We start from the raw sequence: 12,809 nt of genomic DNA, 5'->3' as shown, positions 1-12,809 counted from the left end.
GACAGTAGTACTATAATAATAAGGGACTTCAGTCTTTCCCTCTTAGAATGAGATAAATCTAGCCAAAAAAATAAATAAAAAGAAATCAAGGAAGCAAATAGAATTTTAAATTAGTTAGATATAATAAATATCTGGAAAGCACTGAATAGGAATTGAAAGGAATATACCTTTTTTATCAATAGTATATTGTACTTCTACAAAGATTTACGATATATTAGGGCATAAAAAATTTGTAGTTAAATGCAGAAAAGCAGAAATACTAAATGCATCCTTTTCAATGAAATAAAATGCAATAAAATTATATTTAACAAGGGACCACGGAAACACAGAATGAAATCCAATTAGAGACTACACGGCTTAACATTAAAGAATTAGTGGATTAAAGAACAAATCATAGAAACAATAATTTCATTAAAGAGAATGACAATAAAGAGACTACACTTCAAAACCTTTGGGATACCGCAAAAGTAGTGATCAGAGAAAAATTTAAATGATTACATCAATAAAATAGAGAAAGAGTAACCAATGAATTGGATGTGCAATTTTAAAAACTGGAAAAGGAAGAAACTAAAAATTCCCAATTAAACACCAAATTGGAAATCCTAAAATCTAAAGGTGAGTAACAAAATCGAGTGTAAGAAAATCATTGAACTGATAAAAGCAGGAGTTAGTTTTATGAAAAAAAAAACAATAAAACAAATAAAACATTAGTTAATATGATTTTTAAAAAGAAAGAAGAAAATCAATCACTATACTGAAAATGAAAACAGTGTATGTATCACTAATGACGATGAAATTAAAGGAATTATATAGAGTTATTTTATCTATTTATTTGCCAACAAATTTAACAATTTAAGTGAAATGGAAGAATATTTACAAAAATATGAACTGCCTAGATTTGCAGAAGAGAGAATAGAATATCTAAATAGACCTATTTCAGAAAAAAGAAATTGAATAGGCCCTAAATGAGTTTCCCAAGAAAAAAGCACCAGGGCTAGATGGATTCACAAGTAAATCCTATCAAACATTTAAAAACTAACTAGTTCTAATATTGAATAAATTATTTGGACTAATAGGTGAAGAAGGTGTCTTACCAAATTCCTTTCATGAAACAAATATTGTATTGATACCTAAACCAGGAAGAGTAAAAACAGAGAAAAAAAATTATAGACCAACTTAATTAATATGGATGCAAAAATCCTAAATAAGAATCTGACTAGGAGATTGCAACAATATATTACAAAGATTAAACATTATGATCAAGCAGGATTTATACCAGGAATGCAGAGGTGGTTTAATATAAGGAAAACTACTAAAAATAATATATTAGATCAATAATAAAAATAACAAAAACCATATGATCATATCAACAGATGCAGAAAAAGTTTTTAATAAAGTGTAACACTCATTTCTTTTAAAAAAAACAACACAAAACTACAGATTCAAATGGATTTTCCTTAAATAGATGAGCCACATTTCCCTAAAAACCATCAGCAAATATTATTTGTAATGGGGGAAAGCTAGACTCAGTCTCAGTAAGATCAGGTGTGAAACAGGGATGCCTACTGTCACTAGTATTATCCAATATTGTTTGGGAAATCCCAGCAATAGCAATAAGAGAAGAAAAAGAAGTCAAAGGAATCAGATCAATCGGTGAGATAATAAAACTGTCTCTTTTTGCAAACAATATAATACACTTTGAAAATCCTAAAGACTCAACTAAAATGTTGGTTGAAACAATAATTTTAGCAAAGTAGCAGGATATAAAATAAACCCACATAAATCATCAGCATTCCTATATATCACCAATAAAACCCTATAAGAAGAGATAATGAGAGATGCCCCATTTAAAATCACTCTGGACAATATAAAATACCTGGTAGTAAACCTGCCAAAACAAATCCAGGAACTATATGAACAAAATTTTAAAAAAATTTAAACAAATAAAAGAAGATTTAAATACAGAAATGTTAATTGTTCATGGGTAGGCAGGACCAATATAGTAAAAAGAAATGAAAATTTTTACCTAAATTAATCTACACATTCAATGCTATCCCAAATAAATAACCAAAAAATTATTTTACTGAGTTACAAAATACAATAACAAAATTCATTTAGAAGAACAAAAGATCAAGAGTACTAAAGGAACTAATGAAAAAAATGTAAATGAAGAGGATTTAGCAGTACTAAATCTTAAAATTATAAGGCAGTAATTATGGTACTAGCTAAGAAATAGAAAGGTAGATCACTGGATTAAAGTAGAGAGCAGCAAATGATTATAGTAACATCATGTTTGGTGTACAGACTTAATTTGAGAGGATAAGAATTTATTATTTGGTAAAAATTGTTTGGAAAGTTGGAAAGCAGGCTGGCAGAAATTGGGCATAGAGTAAAATCATACCTCATTTACCAAGATAAGATCAAAATAGGGATATGACCTGGATATAAAGGGAGATATTACAAGAAAATTTGAAGAACATGGAACATATTATTTATCAGACATATGGATAGGTAAATAATTATGAATAAACAAGAGATAGAGAGCATCATGATGTATAAAGTGGATAATTTTGATTACATTAATTAAAGAAGATTTTGTACAAATAAAACCAAGATTCTAAGGAAAGCAGAAAATTGAGACAGTTTCCCATATAAAGGTCTCATATCTCAAATATACAAATATATCTATATGTGTGTATATATATACATATATATATATATACAGTTTTGTCAAATCTATAGGACTAAGAGTCAAGTATATGAACACATTTTTCTGATGAAGAAATGAAAACAAATTATAGTCATATGAAGAGTACTCTAAATCATTATTAGTTCAAGAAATACAAATTAAAACAATCCTGAGATATCATTTTACACCTCTCATATTGGCTAAAACAATAGAAGGGGAAAGTGAAAAATGTTGGAGGGGATATGGAAAAATTGGGACACTAATTCACTATTGGTGGAACTGTGAACTGGTCCAATCATTTTAGGGAGTAATTTGGAATTGTGTCCAAAGAGTTATAAAACTTTTTTTTTACTATTTGACCCAGCACTACCATTATTAAGTCTGTTTCCCCAGATGATTAGGGAAAAAGGGAACAAATATATATTTTCCAAAATATTAACAGCAGCTCTCTTTGTGGTGGCAAAGAACTGGAAATTGTGAGGATGCCCATCAATCGGGGAATGATTAAACAAGTTGTGGTACGTGATTATGATGGAACACTACTATGCTGTAAGAAATAATGAGTTCAATGATTTAGAAACACATGGAAAGATTTACACAAAATAACAAAGAGTAAAATGAGCAGAACCAAGAGAATTTGTACACAATAACAGCAATATTGTTTTAAGAACAATTTTCAACGTCCAAGTCATTTGCACTATTATAAATACCCAAATTAACTACAAAGGACCGATGAAGAAAGATACCATCTGCATCCAGAGAAAGAAATGATAAGTAGAAGTAGGTATAGTATGGATTTATACACACACACACACACACACACACACACACACTATATCTAAGAGTAGCCATCTCAAGGGCTGGGGGTAGAGGAGAAGAAAATTACATAATATATTTATTACATATTTTAAAGGAAAAGCAAGTGGTACATAATAAATTTTCAGTTTTCTGTGCAGTCCTCTTTTTTTCTATTCTACTTTGATGTGGAAATGCTTGTTTTATTTCTTAAGTTCACAAAAAAAAACAGCAAAAAGCACCTATACTCCTTACCCTGACTTCCTTTTTATTCACTAGTGTAAACCCTCTCCAATTTGGCTTCTGACTTTATTATTCAAATAAAACTGCTCTATCCAAAGCTATCAATGATTTCTTAATTGGCAAACATAATGGCTTCTTCTTATTCCTCATCTTTCTTGACCTATGTAATATTTGATCCTGTTGAATACCTCCTCCTCCTAGATACTCTCTTCACTCAGAGTTTTTGTTAACACTGTTCTTTCTTGAGCACTTTGGAACTACACCCAAAGGACTATAAAACTATGCATACTCTTTGACCCATACATAGCACTACTAGGTCTGTATCCCAAAGAGAAAGAAAAGAAAAGGAAAAGGAAAAGAAAGGAAAATGCTCTATAAGTGAAAAAATACTTAGAGTAGATCTTTTTGTGCTAGCAAAGAACTGGAAATTGAGGTGATGCCCATTAACTGGAGAATGGATGAACAAGTTGTGGCATAGAATTTGGTGAAATACTCTATTGTGCTATAAGAAATGACAAACAGGATAATTTCAGAAAAACCTGAAAGACTTACTTGAACTGATGCAAAGTGACGTGAGGACAACCAGGAGAACATTGTACACAGTAACGGCAATATTGTACAATGACTTAACTGTTCTCAGAAATACAGTGATCCAAGATAATTCCAAAGGACTCGTGATGGAAAATGCTATTTACCTCTACAGAAATAACTGAATGCAGATCAAAGCATACTTTCAAAAACTTTCTTTTTCTTCCTTTATTTAGGGGGTGGGAAGGGGGAAGTGTACATTTTCTTTCGTAATATGGTTAATATGGAAATGTGTCTGTTTTGCATGACTGTACATGTACAACACATATCAAATTGTTTGCCTTCTCAATGAGAGGAAGAGGAAGGAGGGAGAGAATTTGGAACTCAAAAAATTTAAAAGCAAATGTTAAAAATTGTTTCTACATGTAATTGGAAAAAATAAGATATTTTTTAAAAAAAACAAAACACTGTTCTCTTTTGGTTCTCCTACTTAGTCTGGTTGCTCCTTCTCAATCTCTTTTACTGAATCTTCATCTATGTCATGCCCACTAACTAGCTGTATACACCAAGTTTTTGTTCTTGGTCTTCATCTCTATTTACTCCATTATCTCTTTTGGTGATCTCATTAACTCTTATAGGTCAAATTATCTCCTCTACACAGATGATTGCCAGACATATAAATCCAGCCCTCATCTTTCTCCAGAGTACAAGTCTTCCATTACAAACTGTCTATCAGATGTTTTGAATTGGATGTAATAATTATAATAGTATAATTAACACTTAGACTTTACTTTGTGGCAGACATTGTGCTAAGCACTTCACAATTATTATCTCATATGATTCTCACAATAAGGTAGGTGCTATTATTATGCCCATTTTGCAGGTGAGAAAACTGAAGCAAACAGAGGTTAAGTGACTTGCCCAAGGTTATGCAGTTAGTAAGTTTCGGGGGCCAAATCTGAACCCAGATTTTCCTGACTCCAAGCTCAGTGCTTTATTCACTACACAGCCTACCTGTTTAAGATGTCCCCCAGGGATGACAAATTCAGTTTATCCAAAACAGAACTCTCTATTTCTCCCCCAAAACCACTTCTCTTTAGAACCTCCCTATTGCTTTTGAGAGCACTACCATTCTTCTAGTCAGTTACCTAGGTTCACAACCTTAATATTATCCACAAACCTCACTCTAACTGTCCCTTTCTATCCACTCACACTACTATGACCACAGCTTTGGCCTTTTTTTATTCTTCCCTAGGTTACTTCACTAGCCTCCTAACTGGTCTCTCTACCTCAAGATTTTCCCGCTCCTATCCATCCATACCCTACAACAACTAACTGTCAAAATCATTTTTCTAAAGCATAGATCTGACCATGTCAGCCCCCTACTCAATAAACTGCAGGGGCTCCCTATTACCTTCAGGAATAAGTTTAAATTCCTCTGTTAGGCATTTAAAAGCCTTCACAAAACCTAATCCCTTCCTGGTTTTCTAGTATTTTTGTATAATACTCTTTTTCACACACCCTATGGTCCAGCTATACTGAATTATTTGTTTTTCCTTGTGTAAGACACTGTATTTCCCATCTTCGTGCCTTTGCATGGGCTGTTACCCAAACCTGCAACACCCTCTCTCCTTACTTCTGCCTCTTAGAAACTGGCTTCTTCAAGATTAACTCAATTATCACCTTCTGCAGGTGATTTCTACATTTATTATTAGGCTACTTTGGTTTTGCTTGTTTGTTTTTTAAATAGAACGATGTCATTTATGCCAGCTACCATGGGAGACTGGGGAAGTATATTATCAAGTTAGCTATCTATACGGAAAGTACCACACACTGAAAAAATAAAATTTTCAAGACCTCAGGACAGTGACATCCCCCATTGGCCGTAGAATGAGCTAATGTCAGACACGTGGCCCTAGAGATGCTGAGGGGGACAGGAAGAAGCAATGCATGGAAGGAGTACAGACCTCCCAAATACATCCTAAGACACATGATCAGCTACATAGTATACAATATCCCTAGCTGAGGAGTGGGGGAAAATGTGGGAAATAAAATCCACACAGTCTGCTGTTAATAAAAAAGACAAAAGAACCCATCAATGAAAGGGGAGTAAGCCTTCATTCCACAATGAAATACAATTTATTCCCTAAAGGTTCATGTTGGTTCAGGTCCAACTCATAATTCCACAAGGGATGGGTTTTGTCCTGAAAGAACTGAAGAAAGATGAGGAAAAATGGGTCATTCAATCTGCAAATTATTTCCTAGCTCTCCATCTTCAGAGTAAAAGGTAGGCACTGCCTGAGCTTTACTGTAATAGGAGAACTCAGGGACTTTGGGAGCTACAGTCAACTCTCAGGAGGGTGAGACTTTCCATGGCCTCATACCAAATCAGCCCCTCTCCCTAATTCCAAGATATGATTTGGGAAACATCTAGAGAATGAAGAAGGAAGGATATGGAAAATGAAGGCTAGAGAATGCCCTGACCCCAGAATCTACTTTAGTTCATATTTAGGTTTGGCTTTCTTTCCTTAAAAAAAATCATAATATTTACATTAAAAATCAGTCTATATCCAGACTCTGTCCTGAACCAAAATGGGGGTGGGGTGAGCAAAGGGTGATAAATGGATAGTTGACAATTTGAGGTGCAGATGCAAACTGCTATTTCTACCAGCTCTCCAGGACCAACCCAAATTTGTTAAACTAATTCTGAATAATACTAGCTGCCCAAATTAGCGATGGATCCACCATCCTAGGAACGGAGGGACGTCATATGCTCTCCATACGTGATGTTGCTCAAACAACTTCTCTAGCATTCTGACAAACTTTCAAAATTGATAAGGAGCTCAAGCCCTAGTCTTGGATCATTTGGATCCTTGTAGCGGCAGTATTCGATTGATGAGAACAAAAAAATAGCATACCCTCCTTCCAACTTTCTAGTTTTTAATAGATAATATCTGGGAAAAATGCATCCTTCCTCCTCTCATAGAAAGCAAGTATACAGTGTCAACTTTCTTCTTACCTTGTGCAGAAAAAAGTATAAAATCAGGACTCTCCTCCACACCTCAGACCCTAAGTCTAGAAGAAACCATTTGGAAAGAATAAGGAGCTAAAGAGAAAAGGCCAGAAATGAACTGGAGCAAATTAGAGCAACAGACTTTACTTCACCACCAATCACTGCCCTAGTCCCCTAGGCAGTAAGAAGGTATACTTAATAAATGTCAGTGATGAAACTTTTCTTGCACAAATGGAGAAAGTTGGGAAGCCAACTTTGGGTAAGTGCTTCTATCCGCACTTCAAACTGTAATGAAGGTACACTTGGACATTTGTAACAAACCCATTACCTTCACCATTTCTAGCCCATCCTGAAGGTCTCCAAAACCATAAAGAATATTGTTCAACATGTCTTATTTGAATATGTCAGTTTTGTGCAAAGGCCTCTTCTCTCTTCCAAGTGTGGACCACAGAATCGCTCAATAGGAAAAATATTTACCACCAAAAGCAGGAATTTCAATGAATGGGAGAAGTTTATCAATTCTTTGTTTCATTTTTAGAAAAAAAAATCCTTTGAATGTGAAAGTTATCACTAGTTCCAATTGGTGGTCCTTTAGTAGTGCTGGTTCACAATGTCATTCTAATAAGAGGTTCTCTCTTGCCTATAAAATAAAATACAAAATTGTTCAGCCTGACATTTATAACTCTCTACTACCTACTTCCACCTACTGCCTTTCCAGATTTACTTCATAGCACTTCGTTTTACACACACACACAACTTTCCAGTCAAACTAACCATCTTAGCTCTTTACCAAAATACAGTTTTAATGTCTTCATATAGGCAATAATATATTCCCCATATCTGAACACAACTCCTTCCTCATCTCAACATTAATCAACAAGCATTTATTAAGTACTTACTATGTGCCAGGAATACGAGTGGGAGGTATACAAAAAAAGGAAAAGATAGTCCCTATCCACAAGGAGCTCATAGTCTAATGACGAAGAAAACCACTGTAATAAGATATATACAGGATAAATAAGAGACATGTGTTCATCCTTTGTTGCCGAAGAAGACCATGCCATCAGAGAAATGATGACATAACTTGCACTTGACTTTGTTTTGAGTGAGGGAGGGCTGTGCAGGTTATCAGCCTCACTTCTCCTCCAGAGCCATCTGAATCCAGTGACCAGATATTCATCAGGATGACTGGAGATGACCCAGGATAGGCAATTGGGGTTAAGTGACTTGCCCAAGGTCATACAGCTAGTGAGTGTCAAGTGTCTGAGGTGAGAGTGGAACTCAGGTCCTCCTGACCCCTGCACTGGTGCTCTATCCACTGCACCACCTGGCTGCCCCTCTGAAAAAGGTATCGCATGGAAGAACTGCCTATCACCAGAATATAAAAGCCAGGAGACTTTTCTCAATCATCCTAGTAGACCTCTCAGCAGTGTTAAATACTGTCAACCACCCCTCTTCTCTTAACTTCCTTTTGCTTCCATGGCATTGCTTTCCCTTGGTTTTCCTCCAACCTGTTTAAACACAATTTCTCAATCACTTTTGCTGGATCATCATACAACTTGTACCCACTAAGCATGGGTTTGCCTAAGGATTTATCTTTGCCTCACTTTTTCTATAGCTCTACCATCTCCCTTGGTGATCTCTTGTGTTTCCATGAGTTTAGTTACTGTCCGTATATCTACATATCAAGTATCTCATACATATCTACATATCTAGTGCATATTATACAAATTTACCTATCTAGCCCTGATTTCTCTCTTGAACTCTAGTCCCATATCACCAACTGGCTGCGAGGCATTGCTTCTGAATACCCCATCAATATCTCAAACTCTAAATTTGAACTCATGTTTTCCTCTAGACATCTCTCTCTCTCTCTCTCTCTCTCTCTCTTTCTGTTAAGGGGAGTGTAAGTGCAAGCAAGATGGGATTTTTTTGTTTTATCTTTTTTGGAGTTCAGTTTTCCAGGCTCAGGCTAAATTGTAAACATCCAAAGGATTAATCTCCTTTGAACCCTGATAATTCACAGCTGTGCTTGGTAGCTTATGTTAAGGCCTTCTAGCTCTGAGTCAATCAGGGGCTGAGTCTTTGGTATATATTCTAGGAGGTGGGCATTTTGCTTTGGGACTCATTCATGGCAAGAATGTGTCCTTATGATTTGGCTAGATGAGACTCTGGGTAGCCATTGTTAAGGGGCCCCCAGCTATACGAACCCAGATGGTCTGGGGATTATATATCTATTATATTACTTTGTTTAGACAGTGGGAGCCCTGTCTATTGGATCTCTATGCTAATTTCTCTCTGTGTCTCTGCTTCTATTTTCTCTATGTTCATGTTGCTAACCTTTCTCCTGAACTAGTAAATAACCTTTACTTTCTTTACATCTCTGCTTGTATTTTCTCCATGCTCAGGGTGCTGACCTTTCCCCTGAACTAGTGAATGATTTACATATATTTAATTAAAGTAAGATTGTTAGCCCCTTTGAAGTTGTCTTTCTTTTAGAAAAGCAGCTCAAAGAACCTGCAGTATCAGCCCATCCTGTGTGCTAAGGTAGTTGCTAATACAAGAAGAAAACTAGTAAACTCAGAGTTATCTCTGACTCTTCCTTCAGGAACTTTACCTCCTGAACATTTTTCATCTGTCTCCTTCTCTCCATTCACACAGTCATAACTCTGGTTCAGACTCTCATCTTCTCTTTCCTGGAGAGATCAAGATTTTTCTAATTGGTCTCCTTGCTTCTTCCCTTCTTCTTTCCTCTAATTCATCTTCCATACAGCAATAAAACTAATATTTCTAAAATGTAACTCTGACCACACGACTCTCTTATTCAAGAATTTTCAATGACTTCTATTGTTTCTAAGAAAATATAAAAAAATTTTGGCCTGACATTTAAAGATGTCATCTTCTTTTCCAAACTTACCTCATAATCACTCCTATCACTCACTCTCTGTTTGAACCAAACTAGCTTAATCATTCTTCCCCGTTTGTCTTTTCACAGACTCTGTCCCATATCTGAATGACCCTCCATCCTCACTTCTGCCTCTCAGAATCCCTAGCTTCCTTCAGGGTTCAGCTAAAGGGTCACCTATAGGAAGCCTTTCTTGATCTCATTAGTTCTTATTATTCCTATCTCTTAAATTATCTTATATGTTCTTTTCTGTGTACACATTGTACCTCCCCCTCTCCCCATTAGTATACTAGCTTATTGGGAGCAGAAATTGCTTTGGTTTTGCCTTTGAATCCCTAAGCTCCTAACACAGTGCCTTGAATATAGGAAGTGTTTAATAAATGTTTGTTAAGTTGAATTGAACTGTCTACTGACTATAGCCAGATGAAGGAGTTGGTTTTCTATGGAGCTAGCCAGCAAGTTATTGCAAGTTAAGAAATGGCTTGGAAGGTATCATGGAAGAATGGATAGAGAGCTAGCCTTGGATTCAGGGAGACTGGGTACAAGTGTTGCCTCTATTACATAGTGGTTCCATGTTTTTAGACAAATTACTTAACCTGTCAGTGCTCACAGTCAATTCTCTTACACTGTAAATTATAGAACAATTGCTCTTCTGCATTGTAGACAGAACTTTCTCATTGGGAATTCCTTATGTTCAAATTATAAGGGAAGGAAAAAAAGTAAGGAAGGAGGAAAGAAAAAAATTAGGAAGAGGAGAAGGAGGAAGGAAGGAAGGAAGGACAGAAATAAGGAAAGGAGGAACAAAGGAAGGAAGGAAGAAGAAAAGGAGGCAAGGAATTAGGAAGGAAACTCATATGCTAATTGAGGGAGACAACTCAGAAAAAAAAGGTAAGCTCTAGCATAGACTGAAAGGCCTAAGATCTTTAGAGTTCAAAGACCAGGTAGATGGCAAGGACTGTGTCCAGAGGCTCCATCAGTAGGTCAGATGATGATATTTAGAGTCTGCAAGATAGATCATGAGTCCTGGCTGATCTTAGAAGGCAGCAGTAGAACAGGGCAGATTGCCGAAACTTTCTGGTCTTCCATCGCACTGGAAGGATCAGAGTTGGTGTCTTTCGTATCGTTCATATAATGTAAGTTGTTAAACATCCTGAATGAGTTCTGAGTGACCTAAACCATAGAGGGAGTGAAGATGAAGGCAATGGGGGGGCCATTAAGATTTTAGGCCTTTCAATCCACCTTAGAGTTTACCTTTCTTTTATGAACTGTCTCTCCACCACCACCCCCCCCCCCCATTTAGCCCATGAACAACTTGAGAGTAGAGATTGTCAAGCTTTTTCTATTTGTATCCTCAATGACTGACACCATGCTTGGCACACTGTAAACCTTCAATAAATGCTTTTCCATTCATTCATTAGAGTAGAGCAGTGAGACAGAGAATGTATTCATCTTACTTTCATTAATAAAACTACCCCTGTTTGAAATTGAACCATTTGATAGCAGTTATGTGGTCACTGCTGGAAGTGACTAGCCTCTTCTCCACAGGGTTGTTTCCCCTGGATGATAGCTACAGGAGCTGGACTGGGAGCAGAATCAGTAGCGTGGAGGTATGGCTATCCTGGGCTCTTGGACCATCTTACCCATTTGTGATAGTTGGTTAGCAACTGGTGGTGGTGATGGTGGTGGCAGCAAAGGCCCTTCACAGAAATTACTCTAGGGGCAAGGATGGAAACAGCGTTTGAGGACATTCATGAGCACTTAATGTTTGATAAATGAAATTGAATTATTGGGGATTTGTAAAGAGGATTTCTCCCTACCCTCACTCTTTTCCATATTCACAATGAGGTTACTAAGTGTCAGGCAGCTAGCTAGCACAGTAGATAGGGCCCTGAATTTTTAGTTAGGAAGACCTTAGCTCAAAACCAGTCTCAGACACTTAATAACTGTATGACTCTGGCCAAATCACTGAATCTTTGCCTCAGGTTGGTATAATAAAACCAACTACTTCCCAGAGCTGTTATGGGGATCAAATAAGATAACTTGTAATGTACTTTGTAAACCATATAACACTATATAAATGCTAGCTATTATTGTCATCATTGTTACTACCAGAGTATACGTTGGTTATATTTTTAGAGTCTTATCAAATTCTTCCTAGAATTTCTGTCTTTTCATGGTTAGCTACTGATGTTGGTGCATAAATTGCAATTATTTTCATGGTGGTCTTTTTGGTAAATGTTTACTGACTATGTGAGGAAAGAGAAAGGGTTGTATAGGAGAGAGATTGTGAAAGAAACAACATGATCTGGTAACAGACTGAATGTGCAGGTTCAGTGAGAGTGAGGAGTTGAGGATGACACTAAGGTTGCCAGTCTGGGTGACCAGGAGGATGATATTAAAGAAGTTTTTCAATATGGAAGTTTTAGGGGGAAAGAGAATGAGTTCTGTTTTGGACATATTGATTTTGAGATGCCTACAGAGCATCCAGTTGGAAATGCTCAAGAGATTTGAGCTAATAAGAGCTGATGAGATTACCAAGTAAGATAGTATGGAGCTAATGAGAAAAGAACCCAAGACAGACTTTTAGGAGGAAGAGTGTGGACAGTTAAGAGGGAAAAATATGGATAAAAATCCCA

The sequence above is a fragment of the Notamacropus eugenii genome, chromosome 3, assembly GCF_028372415.1.
Source record: "Notamacropus eugenii isolate mMacEug1 chromosome 3, mMacEug1.pri_v2, whole genome shotgun sequence".
Lineage (NCBI taxonomy): Eukaryota > Metazoa > Chordata > Mammalia > Diprotodontia > Macropodidae > Notamacropus > Notamacropus eugenii.
Note: the sequence above shows the minus strand (reverse complement) of the source record.